Below are 17,587 nucleotides of genomic sequence, written 5' to 3' on the forward strand. Positions count from 1 at the left end.
TAGCATCTGGGATAGGATCCTATAACTGTTTTACTGGCATTTGCAAACTGACGACAAAAATAGGGAGGCTTTAATGCAACTTCATGTAATTCATCATCATCATCATCATTTTATATAGCGCCACTAATTCCGCAGCGTTTAATGAATTATTCAGTCATGTGACAAACCCAGTTACCCCCATGCCAGATAATAATCTTGCTTTTCAAACCCCCACACTGTAATATCGGGGCAATTGGCCGATGTTGGCTGCAGTATAGACGCATGTGTGGGCATCTTTACATCTTGGTAGACAATTAATGGCTCATTAAGGGGCATGTTAACATGGACAACATATTGAACTGGGAGACATCTCACTATCAGAGGATTAATAACTCTTTACACCTCAGGAACCAGACTGATCAGAGAGTCCATCTTTCACTGCTTCCTATCATTGCCTGAGCCCTGATGACTGTTTTACAGTTTCCTGTTTATATTATTTGGTTATGTGTGGTTGTTATCTTGTTATGTCTTTCGCTCTATCTCCTTCAGGTTTTGTGAATTAGTTGTTTACATATGTAAACGAATGATACTCTGGAAAGTATGTGTTATGGGCAGCATGGTGGCTCAGTGGTTAGCACTTCTGCCTCACAGTGCTGGGTTCATGAGTTCAATTCCCGACCATGGACTTATCTGTGTGGCCTTTGTATGTTCTCCCCATGTTTGCGTGGGTTTTCTCCGGGTGCTCCGGTTTCCTCCCACACTCCAAAAACATACTGGTAGGTTAACTGGCTACTATCAAAATTGTCCTAGTTCCTCTCTCTCTGTCTGTGTGTGTATATTAGGGAATTTAGACTGTAAGCCCCAATGGGCCAGGGACTGATGTGAAGGAGTTCTCTGTACAGCGCTGCGGAATCAGTGGCGCTATATAAATAAATGTTGATGATGATGATGATGATAATGATGTGTGTAAAGCTGGGTACACACTACAGAGGCATTCTCCAGATGAGATACAGTTACTGATTTTACCAACTACAAAGTCCCGATCAGCAGCTGATCCATGTGTACACACTAAACATGTATTACACCATTTACCTTCAAATCTCTTCATCTGTCATAACTATCGGCTGAAAAGATCCTGACTCACATTCTATGTGATCTGCCTACCCTGCTGGTGGTGAGTGCTTACAGCACACACTGCAGAATTTGCACAACATCGTTCCATTGTTTATAGAGATTTTTAGTCCGGTTATAAAATCAAATATATAATCAAATGAAACAATATGATGAGCTTTGGTACCATAAAACATGATTGCGGGAGCGTACACACTAGTAAAATATCGCACCTAAAAGTTGTTTATTGTGCGATTGGCCTGATAATCAAACTTGTAGTGTGTACCCAGCTTAGAAGAAGGCAATATCAGAAGAGCGCGATTGCTGTATTTTGCTAAAAGCCAAAAGATACCTAAGCAAAGCAGTTTAAATGAAATACTTTATACAATTCTGTACAGTGATATTCACGGTTGTATCACTGTACACAAGAACTAAATATGGTTCATGCAATAAAACATGCACCACCAAATAAATAAAAGAGAGAGAGAGGGAAGGGAGAGAGAGACAGAGAGAGAAACATCTTTGGACATAGTGTTCCCAAAGAAAAGCAGTGTGATACAAGCAGTCATGAAAAGAGCCTGGGCTGTGATACTGGAGATTGGTAAAGACTAATTACTGCCCTTCACTTCCAGTACAAAAAAAAGTGTCAGGGGAACTCTTCACGGAGTCCGTGTCGAGCATGTTTGATTAGGGAAAGGGGAGCTGGCAGCCCCCCTTTTGCTGGTACAGCTACTCTGTAGGAGTTCATTTTATTTCATCCTCAAAAGAATGAGGGGCTTTTCTTCCTGCCAAGTACCGAGACGCTCTGTTGCCTCACAAATCCTAACTCGGGACCCTATTCACTTCTCCCTTGAAAGACCTTAATGGCACTGGCACTGTATATTCCCGGACAAGCGTGTACAAGTGTACAAGCTTTGCTCGCGAGTGCTTTGATTCTCCTGGTGCGTGTTCCTATGTAGAGAGCTGGCAGGAAATGGGCACCACCCTCATCCAGGGCACAATGAAATGCAACCAACACAATGCAAACATAAACTGTTCTTCCCTATGGTAAAGAGAGTAGAGATGCCCCGAGTGGTTGGATGCATACCCATATAGACTTCTTAGAGGCCTGGTGTAACCATACATGATGATAATGGCACTAACAATACTAACAAGCTGCTGCCGATTCGCTGCTACCATACTGACCCTTCCAGCTTACAATCCATCATTCGTTAGCGTGGCGGCTAATTACATTTAATATGGAAAATGCAACTTTCGCATTTCTTAATAAAACAGTCAAGAAGTTATATGATAGTTAATTACATTCTATGGTGCATGACTAATACGTACATGGCACTTTAACGAACACTGTCGAGCCGTATCTCTGTGCTTTTGTTGGGTGTAATTATACGCATTTGTACGCCTGACGCAGAATTACAGCTGGCCACACAGTTAAATGCATCGTGAGATAAGTGGGACACAACATATCTACATAAGTCAGTATTTTGCAACAGAATATTTCCACGTACGTTTGGGCATAAAAATGCGTCAAACTCTAAATGGGGGCCCCAAATGCATTTCCTATTAGGCAGAGGAAATAAAATGACCATTTAACATAAGTGTCTATTGTACATATGATTGCTGTCTGCAATCTCATGCAAAATAGGCTAATTGGCAATAATGCCTGGTTGCAATAGTTTCTACAAAAGCAAAAGAACCACCAGAATGCTGTATCATGCTGGCCTACTTGCTCGGACTATCTGAATTTTGGGGAGTCCGCCCAAATCAACAAATCCACTCTCTTGGATCCTTAATGATGTGAATCTCAGCATTACATAGCCGAGGACTGTGACGAAAGCACGGCACCACGTTCCTCCCCCCAACATCTTGGCAAGTGCTGTATGAGAATTAACTTTAAATTATTTCCACTATTTACATGCAACAAAGGCAGCCACATTGTGGGCTGAACCAAACATTTCTGAGAGTGCACCCTATAAATTCACTTGGGACTAGCAACATAACTGAAACTTGAGGCACTTAGGTTTTCGATATAGTGAAGTATCCCTGCCACCAGGTCCCTGTCACCAGAGGCATAGCTTCTGTAAGACGTAGCATATTTTTATTGGGTAGAATAGAGGATGTAATGAGGAAGGCATAGTCTGACATAGTTCAACAAAGGAAGGGGTACTATCTACGTTACTTTCAAAGGAGAAGGATACATACTGCTTCTACTGAGTCAAGGAGATCTATGAAGAGATCTAACTAACCAACTCTGTGTCCAATTAGGTCTCCCTGGGACTCAATTTTTGACCAGTTTTCACAATCTCAGGGGGAAATTATGTACCCAGAACAGTGTGCCCACTGATGTCATCCAAAGTGGTCTTATCCACAGATACGAAGAGCCAGGTACTCCCATAATCCTCTGTTGTGTCTGTAGACATCTAAACTATTGGCCAAAGTCACCTCCGAGCTTGGTAACTGAATTAATACTGCATGAAATAAAACCATTCTGGAACAAAGTTGGGAATGTAGTACTAAACAAGTCCTTCAAGGCCCAAATTTAAAATGCTTTTATCTATGATTTAGTCCAGGGGGTAAATATATTAAGGTCCGATTTCTGCTAATCGCCGCTATTCGGCAACTTTGCAGGCAAAGTTTAAAACGACAAAACTTGCCTTTAAACCCTTTGCTGTTTTAACTTTTACCTGCAAAGTTGCCTAATACCGTCGATTTGCAGAAATCGAACCTTACTTGAGGCAAGTTCTACAGAACCCCAGAGATATCAGGGCCAAATCTCATAGTAATGATTTATGTCCCATGGGGTTTACTGAACATTTTCAAAAATATATAAATAATAAAATAAAAACATTCATCCATTTCTGTGTATGTGATGATTTCGACCTTTAGAATGCGAGTAACAAGATTAGTATTTTGCTGTTAGAACCAGTCTTTGTACATATTGGAGGATAATGGTTTTTTTTGCCCTCTTAGGTGTCCCAATGTTTTCTTCTTCTCCAACATATCAGTCAGGCCTTTTGTGAGAGACATAGAGGCCCATCAAACCCCGGAGGGTGCCTGAATCCCTCTCTATTTGTTTAGCCTGGTCACCGGTGATCTGTGAAATAAGCGCACCTGAATCCGTCAGACTGAGGGCCTCCACCCTTATGTACCTGCCTTGTTTTACCTCTAAATCCAAAGCCCCAGGTGTAGCTTTTAAGATCAGAGAGAGAGCAAACTTCACTCTGAGACTAATGTACATCTGATAGGATCGCCCGGGGCGGCCCGGAGTCTCCTGAATGTGATTACAGAAACAGAGTGTTGTTGCTTTATCACAATTACCTGTAATCTCTCTGCCAGATAATGGTGTTAACAAGACCTCATTCTACACAATAGGACAGCTGGGGACAGGCTCCCCGTGCTTGGGGAAAGAATGAAGCTTTGAAGAGAGAGAAGGAAAAAAAAACTAAGCTTAAAAGAGTACAAGAATGAAAACTAAAAAAAAAAAAAAAAAAAAAAAAAAAGGACTCTTGGCAAACAGGATTTTTTCTGTAGTGTTCCTGCAAAGTAAACTTTTACTGGGAGTTTTGCAAGAGATGATGACAGGGATTGGACTAAACTGTGTGTTATGATAATAAAGTTCTTTAATGATGACAAATGGGGTTCAGCTCAAAGCAACTGAAATGATAGTGGCATACTCTGGGGAAACTTCAGAGAAAAAGGGCCTGCCTGCGACATGTTCATCTAAGAACAAAGATGATGAATGGGGCAGATAAGAGTGTTTACAGTTAGTGGAGTGAAAGAAATCCCTTAACATGGAGACAGCAAGCAGCATGCGAGGAGCTATACAAAGGATACGGTATAATATATCTACTGTGAACTATTTACTGGTTAGCAGATAAGAGTCTGTTCCAGAATGAAGGAGGGCCTGATGACTCTATATTACTACATACTCATAGATGTACAGCTGAGCATGGTGTGCTGTCCTGTTCTACACTCACCACTGGGAATGCAACGGGGAAGAACCTCAAAAGAGCAATCAGTAGATCGCTATGAGATCTGCAGTATCAGTACTTCTGGCCAGACCAAAACTGCAGCCTTCTGCTTTCAGGGTCCATCCAACACTTGAAGTTAGTAATGTGAACATGTACAGTCATCAATCGGAGGACCATTGATGCTGCATTTCACACTAAGCAAAGGAATTGGCATCACAGTGGCTCAGTGGTTAGCACTTCTGCCTCACAGCACTGGGGTCATGAGTTCAATTCCTACCCATGGCCTTATCTGTGAGGAGTTTGTATGTTCTCCCCGTGTTTGCGTGAGTTTCCTCTGGGTTCTCCCGTTTCCTCCCTAACCACTTAGCCATAAATGGTTAATATGAACCTGCCTTCAGTCACTGGCATTAAAAGCTCTCAGGCTGTTATTTCTGGAAGGTACATGACAGTAAAGAAAGAGTATCTCCCAAACAGTAGCTATCTCAGAGCAGAGAACCCCCATAATTGTACCTGTCTGAAATCCTCTTTTAAAGCCGGTTTATACCATGATGATTCTCATAATTATATGTTGTTTGTCTAAAATTAGTTTGAATCTAAACCATTCTGTGCCCCAAGCCACAATGATATCAAGAGGTCATAGTAATCCGAGTACCTAACTTCCTCATGAATATTAATTCAGGCTGCCGAAAACTTTCCTTATAGGGTACACGTGTACTTTAACATTATCTTAAAGTCCTGCTACAGAGAGACCTGAGCAGCTCCAAAGGTGGGTGTCAGCCATACTGGCTTTATCTAATTGCCGGGATGGTCGGCATTTAACAGGACGTATCCCCCACCCAAAATATATTACAATCTCCCTACTGGGGATCGCTACAACTGCAGCAAATTGCAAAAATAAAAACAGTCCCACGGAACAGTGACAATTTGTTGCTGCATTTGCAGTCTCCAGTATTTATTTGTACCTGTACTTTGTAATTGTAGAGGCAAAATAACATTTGATATGTTACCAGCATTATGTAAGCATCTTTTAAGTAAACAAATAAATAAAAATGCCTTTGTGCCTTAAGGAGTGTACCTGCTTACTATTAAATAAACAAAGAAACATCCAAAAGTCTACAATTCCCTGCTATATTGATGGGATACAAGGTCCTACAGGATAGAGCTGCAGTAAGTTCTTTATCCTTTCTCAATTGCTATTTATAGGTATTACCACTCATTAGCCAATAATGCCTCAGACCCCTTGTGTGAATAGAGCCAAGAAATATCGCCAGGTGAGACTGACTGCTAAGCAAAGACAGAATAGTCCTGCACATCCTGAGGTTCCAAATCAGTAAGACTAGGAAATCATTAACTTGACATGTTATTTTTGTAATATAGGTTAAAACACACAAATAAAGCACATAGCAAAAAGAAAAAAAAATGCATAAAAAGAATATATGCTTTAAAAACCTTATTTCTTTAAGGTACCGAGCCAGCAGCTAGATTTTGCTCACCAGTCTAATAGTGAGTTATGTCATTAGAAGGAGGGAACACAGAAGTCTCAACAGAGCTCCCTGATTAAAGGTTAAGTTGATGAAATATGTGATCTCTCCCAAAAATTCAAAACAGCTGCATTAGATCATCTTGGGTTTCACTGCATAATGAAAAGGATTAGAAGAAAGAAAATACTACTTTATCCACAGGGTCTGACTATAGAAAGGAGACGTGTGATGTCAGAACTTTTTGTCTCTTCATAGCTCAAGGAGAATGTAACAATGCTTTGTCGAGAGGCAAACACTGGGGACGGCGATGGGGATAGGACACGTCCCATAATTATGAACATTGTATAAAGTTACAGACGAGCATTGATCACAGTGACCGGTCCCATGCTGTCTGTGTCACCAGGGTTGGCCTTGGTAGATTTAATGGTCACTGAAGGCTGACTGTTAGGCATCAGGCAGGATGTGGCTTTGACAGAGGCTGGGATCTTGCTGATCACTGAGCCATATGTGCAGCTTCTGGACAAAGCTTTACAATTGTTACTGGAATGATAGACAGTGGTTTGTTATAATGTGTCAAATAAGGATGAAACCTCTAAGAAGAAACATTCTTATGACCGTCTCACATGATAACAGCATGTTACCAGCGCATTAAAGCACTGAACACAATCACTTTGACCAAGGCCTGATTATCCAACAGGCTGACTAGGCTGCAGCCTAAAGCGTGTGACTTTTAGGGTATCAACAATATTTTTAGGGTGCAAAATTGTGACAGGGATAGGTATAAACTGAAATTCATTTTAAAATGTACTTGTTGTTCTCTAAAGTAAAAAGAAAACGTAAAAGAAGAATGTAGTAAGTTCTGAATCGTGACATATTCCCATAACAGCTGGAGACAATGAGATATCTTTGGGCCGGCGCTTGAGGATAAGCCAGTAAGAGAGAGACAAGTATGGGGACCGATGCTGGCGTGACCTTAGTAGCGCTCTGTCACACCTCCGTTCTGCTATATGGTTCTGATCTTAATGAAAAATGGAGCGGAGTTTCGGAAACATGGAAGCATAAACATTGGTGGGGGGGGGATTTAAGAACAAGCTTGTTTTTACCTTTAGCTGGACGTGGAAGGTAAGGGGGCGCTATGTGCGTATTAGCCTAGGGCGGTCTGAACCCTAAATCAGGTCCTGAATTTTAAAAATAAAAAAGGTACTCCAAAACTAATCTACAACACTCGTTCAGATGCCTCATCCATAGGCTAATGCAGAGAACGTTATTGGTGGCCAAATTGGAGTGGGCTTTACGGATGTGTGAACACTGTTCACAGTTAAATATGCGTGAGGCTGTTAGCTCAGTGGCATGGACAATAATGCCCTAATTTTGTCCTCCTGGAATGTATAAAGTACTGTGAAATTATTCACACTAATCCTGTCATCTGACCCATTTCTTGAATGATTCATATATGGTGAGAGTCATGTTACACAGATGTGGACATTCAGGTATTATACCACATAACTATGACCAATAAACATGTCTTCCACAGATAAACCTAGTCAAATCATTATGAGATAAGCAAGATATTGAACAGCGGTCCTTCTTCAGTACGGCTACAAATATTCAAAAAGCGGCAAGTAGCACTGAGAATCACAAATAAACCAAAGATATTTAGATAAAACAAAATAAATAGATCAAATTCACTAACATGTTGGCATAACTCCAATTTAAATCACAACATTAGGTAAACAAGACCAATCCACTACATGTATAAAGCTGATTATAATAACTAACGTAACCTGGATAGTTTCAGCTTCACAAATTTTTCAGGAGCCTCATTGAAGCTCCTGAAGGGTGGTCTGCAATTGAAGCTTATCAGGAGGAAACAATCCCTGGCATCATGGCTTCATACTGCCCACCAGCACAAGTCAGATACAGTGACAACAGCAGTGTATCTGACTGATGGGGAGAATCCCGTTACAGAGTGGAGCTGTGAAGTGGATTGTTCTCACCTGCTGATATGTTTCATCATACTTGCCAACTGTCCCGGAGACTCCCAAAATCCGGGTCGGTCTCCCGGACGAGCAGGCAAGTCTCCCGCAAACGGCAATGCCCTGGCCAAAATAATGTGATTCGCGGTGAATCAAGTGATTTTGGACCCACCCCCCACAACAAAACATAATTTTCTTCGCTGGGGGTGGGACCAAAATGACGCAAATGACCACGCCCCGCCCTCTAGTCACGCCCCCTGCACGGGATCTCCTGAACATCGCTGCCTGAAAGTAGGCAAGTATGCTTCAAATTGAAGCAGGTCTGGCAAGTTATCCCGATGCATATGTAAATTGTGACCATTAGGAGAATGTTTAGTTAGTTTCTTTGGGATTCCGAAGTGTTAATCATCAAACTGTAATTTACTGCTCATGTCAAAGGACCAGATGGCAATTTATAAGGAATCAACTAACAGCTCAGATCATAACACACTCAAACCAACCTGATTTTACATTCTGAACAGTCAAACCCAATCAATCAAATTTTACTCAAACAGAACAATCAATTATGGAGTCATACCTATGTCTGACCTAAATGGCCACCTCTCTGATGTGCGTGGATTAAAGCTGGTCAGTAAAGTTTGACATTGTCACAAACCCTGATCTGGTGGCCACACTAGTGCTGAGCAGCAGGATTAACGTCTACTTTGACAACCCATGTGGAGGACGGGGGGCAAATTAGATGAAAATCAAGCTTTCTGTTTACAAGCCAAGCAGTTGAACCATTTATGAAATAACCTGAGGGCATCATAGTGCACCTAAAAGATGACAGCACATACAGGCCAATAGCTGTCATCTTCTGTTCACGTTTTCCAACATGCCTGATAAGGATCCTGTTAAAACAGATTGGATGGTTATAGCTCATTAGTCTTGATTTGCCACTAAACATGCTACAATTGACGTGTGCAGCCAGCATATGACTTCACCACTGTTGGGTCTCAAAAGCCCAATGCATATTTCAAGTAAGAGGTAAGGACAGTCCTGGGGAGGGCAAGAACTGTTCAAATGTGTTTTGCTTTTTAATACAAATTAGGAAACATATCTATTTAACGTTACATCGCAAAACAACTATCCTTCAAAGGAACTAGGCTAAAGCCTATAGAGAGTTCATCCCATCTCATAAACAACTGCAAACTTATTGTTTTTGACAAGCGCCTGTTAAATCCCACAATCTGTAGCAAAGCCAAATGGTTGGAACAGCCCCGACGACCCTGCCATAATGGATGGCTTCACCAACAGTTTCAACTCTGTCTCTAACCCATGTTTTCATCCCCTAAAAGGACAGCGAGGGCCCAACCTCAGAACATTCCCAGCCACCATAAGACAGATGTGGGAAGATACAACGCAGGCAATGACAATCCAAAACCACACATCGCATTTAGGGGAGGAGAAACCACTTTACTTTGGCCTCTTCACAAGAACGATAGCAATCTGGAACGCGTTACTCATGTCTTCAGAATTCTACTATAGTATGTCAGAAGTAATAAAGAGTGCAGCATGCAACAGCCACAACAGCATCCCATCCACTTCTCATTAAACAGAGCACAAGTTATTTCTGCTTTCACGTCCGAGTGAAGTTATGGGTAATAAAGTGCGCATTTCAGATTGGCATCAGCGAAAATAAAAAGAGAGAACTGTAGAAAGTATGAAAACATTTACTTTAACTGCTTCTGTGACTTTTAATTGTCCTTGAGAAGACTCGTACACACAGATAAGACCCACAAGAAAAAAAAGTTGTAATCATTTTTCACTCTGCTAAACTGAGACAAGAAAACGGTCACTAGTAACAACTTGGTAGATACTGTTTTCATTTATCTGACCTCAGGGATGCACATATGTTTTTCTACCTGCAACTAAATTATTATTATCATCCTTTGTTTGTTAGGCACCACAAAAGTTCCGCAGCGGCGTACACAGCACAAACAGTAGACTATACAGGGTGAGACATTACTGAACAATAAACAAAAAATACCAAAGCTTCAGAAACTCCAGGCAGGATAATGCAGTACAGACGGAGCAGAAGAACAGGTATGGAGACAGGAGGGAAGAGGGCCCTGCTCATACGAGCTTACATCCTAAGAGAGGGTAAACAAAACTCAGGCACAAAGGGAGCCAGTTGAAGTATGTGGGGAGAGAACAGGGGGCCATGAGGTGAGAATGAGTGGAGGAGATGAGGGGGTTAGGTGGAAGGTTGGTAGGCTTTGAGGAACAGGTAAGTTTTAAGTGCCCGTTTGAAGGAGCACAGATTAGGAGAGAGACGGATGGAGCGAGGGAGGTCGTTCCAGTGAAGGGGGCTGCACGGGAGAAGTCCAGGAATGGGCAAAATAATATAGACAATAAATCAAATCTGGGAGCCAGGAGGATTGTTTGAGGAGCAAGGGAATATATACATCCGTTGACATCAATAGAATTGACTCCCAGAAGTTGGGTTCCAGCAGTAATTGTTTAAGCACGTTGGCTAGCTGGCCTCCCGGATTTGGCCAGCTCTGCTATTTGAACTCCTGAAACGTGGCATCTGAGCACTGACAGTATTGAGTATCTCCCAAACCACAGACGTCTCATGCCCAGTTACATGGCACGAGGGGAAGGGGAGTTTGAATAAAGTTTTCCTTTAATCTCTTACGTCCTGATCATCTGTAAATTATTAAATAACCACTTATAGAAACGCTGCTGTGCAACCACATAATCAAACACAAGTTTCTCCCAAAGTAGAGTCATAGGATAGTTGCCCAAAGCTCTGCCTCTTACAAACGTCACCCCAAAAACAATTCATATCAATATCCAGACATGAGAACAATAATCGTATTGTGACAAAAAGCTTGGATGAACAAAGCCCAAAAAAAGCAATTTTACAACAATATATTTTTTGCGTGATCTGAAAATTAAATATTTATTATATGTTTTTAATAATTAATTTGTAATTGTTCACTGTTTATTGTGTGGTCTGGAATACTAACTACGTGTCAGTGTCTCCACACCTAGATTATTAACAGGGAGCAGAGGACTCTCATGCAGTACACGGGAGCTGACACACAACTCAAACTAAGACACTGTTGTTAACATTTCAATTCTAGAATTTGACATCAGAACAAAAGTGACTTAGCCTATAAATGCCTTTCAAGTGCACAAACAGACATCTAAATATCTTATCTACGACTTAACATTTAAAAGGTGAGTACGAAGTTCATAAAAGCACTGGCATTGCATTTGCACCAAAAATAGCAGGTGCAAATCGAATGCGAAAACCCACAACGCTATGCGTTTGATATGCAGTTCAGAAGCAATATACCTGTGGATGATGTTCTAGATGCGTTTGCAAAAGCATCCAGACACACGTGCATGGAGCTTTCCCATTCATTTCAATGGCCCATTCATTTAAACCCTATTGAAATGAAGGGGAGAAGCTCTACTAGTGAATAATTTTTTATATGATCAGCGTGAACCCCCCTCAGTGTCCCAGTATAATGACAATGGATCCCGAAGACCTTAGCCCATTATAAAAAATGCATTATAAAAAAAGAAAATGAAAAATACAATCACTCATTTATAAAAATAAAGTTGAATTAAATAAAACATTTTATGAAACACTTGTACCACTTTATTATTTTCCCACAGTAATACAATGGGCATTTTTTAATACAAGGGGAAATGTACTTAATTTGTTCTCCAAAGGGGAAATCCAAGCCAGATCATGTTCATTTAATGCAAAGAGAAATCCAAGAGACATATGTGTTGGCATGCATTGCACTTTAACTCCAGGGGGTAAGTGGCCCAAAGTACTATCAGCAATTCCGAGGGAAAAACATCATCAGCAAAGGGCCGAGTAGGTGTTAATGCCCCTCTTCTGAAAATAACAACATGCACTTGTACATGCACTTTTGCTGGAGGTATGTTAGCTCACAGGTTACTAGCCAGCATAAAAAAATAGGATCTTTGTGTATTAGTAAGGCAACTAAAGATTTTGATATGGGCATGAATGCACATACATTTATTTGTACCTTATAAATGACACAACTTCTCCTTTTCTCTTTCCTCCAGATGCTTAAGACATGAAACAAACAACAGTATATCTCAAAATGGTCAGATTAAGGAACAGTATACTCAATTGTAGGCCAGAAACCTTGTCTTTAAATTACGTCATGTATATGGTATTTACAGGGCCTCCTGTGTTACATATACTCTTGCCAAGCCTGCTTACTTAAGCAACACCTACTAACAGTTTGTCAATCTTATAATAGATACTATTGCTTTGTTCCAGGAAAAGTCAATTCACACTTACTTTTTTATGCATGCTCAATTTACAAAACACTGCAGTAAACATGCATTTTAAAGAGTTTCTAGAATGTCAATACATATAAAAGGATGATATAAATGCATATATATGGCCAAAACTGCCATACATAGCACGGTGAAAACACATATATAGGAAAATGAGAGTAGTCCTATACAGAATAATGTACATATGAATTGTATACATTCAAAACAGATGCAATCAAAACAGATAACACATTATACAAATGTTTTGTTTATTTATAATACAAGGCTCACTGCCTGTCTACCAACTCGCAGTCATGGCAGCTATTTCGGGGTGCTGGAAACATTCTTCTGAGAACACTTTGCACCTCATTTCTGTGTTGTGTCAATAGTTCCTAATTAATTAATATTTTTAAAATACAGTAGTTAACATGTTTTTGCCTTTTTTTTTTTACATTTTACATTTAAGTTGCTTCTGTTGTGTTAAACCTACTCAAGGCCCTCTGTGAGGAATTTTAGAACATTTACTATTAAAGCTGCTCTCAAGTAAAAGTGGGACATGCATTGCCATGATCCATATTAAAAAATTAGATAGGGGCCAATGATGCCGCTTTATCCTCCCAAATTTGTCTCTTAAATGTCCCTATTTCCAGTATCAACCAACAGCGCAACAAAAATTCCTTTTTCTGAGTTATTAGATGCTATGCGTTCCATTTGTTTCTATTCTATGCGCTCCATGTTAACATGTATTGAACGGGAATAGATAAAATGCAAAAAGTACATTATGATTAAAAAAGTCAGTAAACATGACACGGTGGTAATTGTAGTACTGCAAGGCCCAGCAAGACTGCACCATGACCGACATGCTAAGATGCACCAACTTAGCAGCAAAGTGCGCCTAGAAATTTTAAACTATAGGATATACTATTCAGAGAGAGTGAAATACAACAGTAGAAAAGAAGCTAAAAAAAAATGAAGAGCCCCCACCCATGTGGTAATAATGTTTTGTCATTGCTATAATTTTGTTTGTGTGCCTAAGACTGAACTCTTTTCAGAACAATGACTCACTTTGGTGGGGCCAACAACCTGCACAACTGAGCAGAAAGTAATTTAAAAACAATATGTTTCCCTCTGTGGGATGATAATTTCGTCTGACATACATCAGTGGTTTTTTAAGTCTTCGATTCCCACTGCTCCACCTCTCTGTAATTCCTCTCTAGCTCTATCAGTCAATGCACAACCTCCAGATCCTAAACATTCTTAGATAAAAGGTCTCTTAGGTACAAAGAACTTGGCACCTAGCGATACTGGAAAACAATGGTATTGTTATGTGTGTGGGAAGATTAATCAGATGTAAGTGATCTCTTATTCATGGATACTCAATAAATCATATTTAGTTTGCTCTGTGTATGTACAAATTTGTTAATAAGAAATGAGTTTGTAAAATTAACAGCTGATTTTGTATTTGTAGATACCGGAAGAAACACTCTTCAAGTTGAACACCCCCTTAAAATAACCTGCCACCCCTGTGTGCCAAATAGTGCAGCCCTCTGGGATCGCCCTATACCTGAATTTAGGAGTTGCAACTCAAGGCGAAGTAGGACTCAATCCATCCAGGCTTCTTCTATACAGCTCTACTGTAGGGGGCATGATAGACTGTAATATTGAACTTGTAACTGCGGTGACAATAAGCAATGGGCAGTGAAATCCAGCTTTAGGTCACAGGGGGACCCTATGTGTTATATTCAAGGTGGGTTGTGAAAAAGCTGAGAACCCCTTCAAGCAGATCACACACATGAAGCCCTGGACAGCCCATTGTGTCATCTTTGACCAAACTCTGTTGACATTACAATATGTGCCGTCCACAAAACAATTCTTCTATACAACAAAAAATCCAATTCAATCAAGTTGAATTAAAATTTGGTTGTCACTGACCCCCATCCGTGTAGATGAGGGTTCTTCAGGCAGTCTGAAAACAAAGAGGTTACTTTGTAATCTGGTTATCCCAGAAGATCTTTGCAATATGATCCTACATAGGGGTGGTCAAATTGACCACATGTTCAGTTGTTTGACGAATGCTCTGCAGAACCAAATTGCACAGAGTGTGGCCAGCAACACGGATTGCAAATTAGCACATGTATGTATAAACCCCCATGAACCATCTAGCCATGGTAGGGCAACACGGTAGCTAAGTGGATAGCACTTCTGCCTTACAGCACTGAGATCATGAGTTCAATTCCTGACCATGGTCTTATCTGTGTGGAGTTTGTATATCATCCCAGTGTTTGCGTGGGTTTCCTCCGGGTGCTCCGGTTTCCTCCCACACTCCAAAAACATACTTGTAGGATAATTGGCTGCTAACATAATTGACCCTAGTTTGTGTGTGTGTGTTTGTGTGTTAGGGAATTTAGACTGTAAGCCCCAATGGGGCAGGGACTGATGTGAGTGAGTTCTCTGTACAATGCTGCAGAATTAGTGGCACTATATAAATAAATTGTGATAATGATTGTTTTATATTCTAAAGCAGATTCTCAGGGGCAGCTTGTTCAGAAATGTCCCACCTATGGCCTATGTTTTAATTGAATTATGCGATTGAGTTCTCTGTGCTGCGGAATTGGTGGCCCTATAAAAAATAAATGGTGATGATGATGATGGTACTAGTCATTTACAGCTGGCACCTTATGGTTCCAATCAATGTGACCATTCCTCACCACCCAACAGAGGGATGACCAAACCGTGCCTATAAATTGTGAGGCAACACCACAAACAATGAGGCAACATCTCTCTTTTGCCTTAGACATTGGGATGGTCTACGAAAAATGTGACTGATGGGCGATCGGATTCCTTGATTTTTTTAAAATACAATATTTGGTTCACACCTGTAAGTTAGCATAATCGAACATTTCTCCACAGTCTGATCACATGTTTTGATGCACAATGAGAAAAAAAAAACAGACATTGGGGGAAAGAGAGAAAATCACGATAGGTAACAGCTGCAGTTTCACGAGCCATTATTTCTAACATAATTCCCACCATAGTGTCCTGACATTTTAAAAATGGTGTTAATATTTTATAAAATACAGCAACCTGTTTCTCATGCATTACAGAAGGCTGTCAGTACAATAGATTGCTTTGGTAAAGACACAGAGATCCCATGCGATTCTGTCCCTTTCCCATTGGATATGTATGAGCAAGCTTTTTATGTGGAATAAAAAAAACTTCTTTGGCACATTTTGTTTTCTATTGCCTTTCCGATTAATAGAAGAGAAGTGTAAGATTATTTTTCACTAACTTCCTTAATAACGATAATAGCATAATAATTGGATAAAATTATAACTTTGTGGTCAAGAAGATTGTGATTATTCCTCATAAAATAAGCAATAGACTTATTAGACCTTGCTCTAAGAAACAAATACATGTATTCCTGGCAAAAATCATTACACATATCACAACACAAGGTTATTAAAAAAAAAAAAAAACTATGAGTGGAAACAAAATAAAAAATTAAACTCATTTTACAAGAGGATCAAAATAAAATGCCACTTAACATTACAAAACTATGCAAGGCATTGCCTTGTTTCTTTTACTCAAAATTAATCATTTTATTATATTCTGCAGATTATTTCACATTGGCAAATGAAGACTGGATCAATATGTACATTTTATTCAAAAACTATTCCATTCTAAACGGATTTCACACCAGTACAAGTATTCCCATACTGCCATAAGCTAGCCACAAAACATTAATACAAATAATCAGACCAATTTTAACACACAGAACGACCACATTTTAAACAGTTCACCAATCAGTCTCTCAGATAATTTGACTGGAAAATAAAAATCACCCTTCACAATGACATTTCAAAATAAATATATTGTTTAGAATTGTTAGGTAAGAAACAAACAGTACACACAACCACATTTTCAGCTTTACCAATAACTTTTCTGAAAACCTAGGTCATTTCAAATTTGCAGTTTACAAAAAAGGACCAAATGATAATTTAAGTCTTGGAGGTATATTTACTAAACTGCGGGCTTGAAAAGGTGGAGATGTTGCCTATAGCAACCAATCAGATTCTAGCTGTCATTTCGCAGAATGTACTAAATAAATGATAACTAGAATCTGATTGGTTGCTATAAGCAACAACTCCAAATTTTCAAACCTGCAGTTTAATAAATATACCATAATTGCCTACTTGGGGGAGGGGCGTGTCTAGAGAGCGGGAGGGGGCAGGGCACGGCCGAACCTGTCATTTTGGCCTCAACAAAATTGCCGTTTTGTCACGGGGGCGGGGCCAAAATGACACGATTCACCACGAATCGCGTCATTTTAGCTCCGCAATTGCGGGATGCAGGAAACTTGTCAGCTCTCCTGGGAGTCCGTGAGTCCAACCCGAATTTCGTGAGTCTCCCGTACATTCCGGGAGAGTTGGCAAGTATGAAATATACCCCTTGATGTTGTATTTAAAAATGACAGGAGCGTATACAAATTGTACGTGTGTTAACATCATAATTCGAATAATTGTATAACAGGACCTAAATAAATACTGTTCATTTGAAATTCTGTAGATAGTGTGTACATTTTGCAAATCTTCAATAAAGCCTTTAAATAAAAAAAATAGCACATTTGAGACAGAATTCTATCATGGCTATCTAAACAGAGATATTATCACACACTACATAGAGGGTAAAAAATAACGTTTAACTGTAGCAATATAATTCTTAAATATAAAAAAAAATAACCTTAATATAATGATGA

At 39.9% G+C, this 17,587-nt stretch overlaps 1 protein-coding gene across 9 annotated transcripts in view; it reads right to left on the bottom strand.

Moving 5' to 3' along the window:
- Positions 1–17,587, bottom strand: part of CSTPP1 (centriolar satellite-associated tubulin polyglutamylase complex regulator 1) — an 83,396-nt gene that overhangs the window by 65,473 nt on the left and 336 nt on the right. The window contains exons 2-3 of one of the 9 annotated variants that reach the window (XM_075188171.1): positions 15,708–15,742; positions 12,573–12,615 (exon numbers count right to left, since the gene is read on the bottom strand). The exons of 7 other annotated variants lie outside the window; for them this stretch is intronic. The gene's annotated coding sequence lies outside the window, so the exon portion shown is untranslated. The remainder of the gene's footprint in view (positions 1–12,572; positions 12,616–15,707; positions 15,743–17,587) is intronic. One more of the 9 variants, XM_075188172.1, reaches the window with a different exon arrangement.

This window comes from Mixophyes fleayi, chromosome 10 (assembly GCF_038048845.1).
Source record: "Mixophyes fleayi isolate aMixFle1 chromosome 10, aMixFle1.hap1, whole genome shotgun sequence".
NCBI classification, from domain to species: domain Eukaryota; kingdom Metazoa; phylum Chordata; class Amphibia; order Anura; family Limnodynastidae; genus Mixophyes; species Mixophyes fleayi.